The sequence below is a fragment of the Octopus sinensis genome, linkage group LG3 (genome assembly GCF_006345805.1).
Source record: "Octopus sinensis linkage group LG3, ASM634580v1, whole genome shotgun sequence".
Classification (NCBI taxonomy): Eukaryota; Metazoa; Mollusca; class Cephalopoda; order Octopoda; family Octopodidae; genus Octopus; species Octopus sinensis.
Window position 1 is genome coordinate 168199636 of NC_042999.1, and position 2500 is coordinate 168202135.

Genomic DNA, 2500 nt, shown 5'->3' on the forward strand with positions numbered 1-2500 from the left:
AAAATTATTATATATACATATTTATATATAGATACACACACACATATAAATTAACCCAATAAATATCTGATTCATAATATTTGTTGTCATGATTGAGTGGCAGTGGTGACGATGATAATTCTCTCTATGAATGCAGACAGACGTAGAGAGTGAGAGTGTGTGAAAGCGCTGTGGAAGGCAGGGAGGGGGGATAACGGACGCTGTGAAACGTCGTTATAAAGAGAAAGTGAATGTAAGGTAGGTAGACGCTGTGAAACGACGTTATAGATAGAATGTGAAAGGAAGGGAGAAAAGTGAGTGAGTGATGGAGGAAGACAGATACATAAAAGAATGAGAGTGTTGGATGTTTTGTTTGTTGGACCATTAAGGTAGTATTGTTTTATTGTTTTAAAACGAAAGAGGCAATGTGTTTTTTTCAAAATTAAAAACATCTGTAATAGTGAATGAAATTAGAATTCACACCCAGCTCAGTTTTGTAGAAAGAGTATCACGATGTGAACTCATGAGTTGGGAGTTTGACTGAGAGAGTTTATATGGTGACACATGCCAGTCCTTTCGACACCACCTAAACAATGGAATAGTGTATAAAATGTAATAACAACTCATTCACTTTATGAATGTCTTATGTTAGCGAAGAAACAATAACTTGACAAAAACCGTTTAATGGAGACGTAGAGGAATCGGAAAATGAGGAATAAAGAGAATGAGTTGGATCAAATGTTTGCAAACATCTGAACCCAACGTTCTTTATGAACCATGTTCTTTTTAATGTCTTTATTTTCAAGAATGAAGAGTAATGAAGAGGTGCAAATAAAAAATCAAGCAAAATTTCATGACTTACAATCAGTTTTTTTTTGTCAGAGCCTCCTGATAAACCACATTCCTTGTGCGCTCATGATTGCCAAGAATGAAGAGTTTATGTGGATTTCCAACACGAGAACAGGCTACGTACAATTGACCATGACTGAAAACCGGTTGTGACAGGTTAATGCCTACAATGTCCAGTGATTGTCCTGTGACCTGTTGATTGTCATCGCGAAGCATAGTTTTAATCGGAAATTGAAAGCGTTTAAACTGAATGGGAACATCAGAGGGTGAAATACTCATTTTATGTATCATTTTGATTGTTCCTACAAATGGTCCACTCAAAATTTCAGCAGTTATAACATAGCTTTGAATCCTCCTAATAACCATTCGGGTTCCATTGCATATTTCAGGCATTTCCATATTTCTGAGCACCATGATTGGAGCACCAACTTTCAAACACAAATGATGAGGTGGAAGTCCCGGAGGTGTTAGCTTGTTGAGTAGCTCGGGTGGATATTTGACTGCATCATTCTCATCTTTATTTGTATCGATGGACATGAAAGAAACTATCTCACCAGGATTCATATCAAGTACTTGTTTATTTGTAGCCTCAGCGGTTGTATTATGAGGCGATAGAATAGCTCTTGCTCTTAGCCAATCGAGATCCTGGAAGTTGTTTTCGACGTCAGGTAAAACGGCTCTTATAAGTTCTTCTTCTACATTTGGAACGAAATTCCCAAAAGGCAACCGATATGCTCATCATCAACGAAAGGCAAAACTCCATCACCAAGATCTAATAGGTGTTTTGCGAAAGCCTCAGACTCCACATCACCATGTAGGTGGACCTCTCATGTTTGTTTGAAGATGGCGACTGATAACACTGTGCCACACATAAGAATGCTTTATACATGCATTAACCTCATCGGCTCTAGTGCCTGCTCGGACAACAGGAAGAGTTTGTGAAAATCTCCTGCCATGAGAAACGTAGCTCCACCCATTATTTTTGTATTGTGACGCAAATCTTGGGGAGTTCTGTCAAGAGCCTCAAACATGGCCTTATTACTATTGTAGCCTCATCCCAAATAAAAGACTGCATTCACGAAGAAGTCTTGCTCTTGAGGAACTACGATCTATATTACATATAGGATTATCTTTCTTTCCAATGTCCATGGGCAATTTGAATGCACTATGTGCCGTACGGCCGCCTTGAAGCAGTGTCGCTGCAATACCACTTGAGGCACATGCAATGGCAATTCGACATTCAGCGCGCAGCTTTGCGAGAATCAAATTGATAACGAAAGTTTTACCAGTACCACCTGGAGCATTCAAAAAGAAAAGCTTTCCTTGGTTCAATCTAACGCTGTCAATGATTTCATTATAAATCTCTCTTTGTTCAGGCAAAAGTCTTGGTTCATCTCGCGTACTTGTTTCCATCAATTCGGCAATGTTGTAGTTTTTTTCTGACATGTATTCAACATCCAAAGGTGCTTCATGATGGACAGGTGTTGGCAGATGGAATTCACTTAAACCGCGTATAACATAGCGTCTGATGTGTCTGTCCATGTCGATTAATGCCTCATTATTAAACATCGTCGTTGCCATCACGTAGCGCTAAATTAGCCTGTATGTCCTTTGATAGGCTCTGTCTGAACGATTCCCAAAGGTTAAAAGGGTTGCTGGGATTACAGTGGAT

General features: G+C 39.1%; 1 long non-coding RNA gene across 1 annotated transcript in view; it reads left to right on the forward strand.

The window, feature by feature from the left end:
• The window catches only part of LOC118762666, a 25773-nt gene that overhangs the window by 13506 nt on the left and 9767 nt on the right, over positions 1-2500 (forward strand). The window contains exon 2 of the long non-coding RNA XR_004998433.1: positions 268-274. This is a non-coding gene — a long non-coding RNA (uncharacterized LOC118762666). The remainder of the gene's footprint in view (positions 1-267; positions 275-2500) is intronic.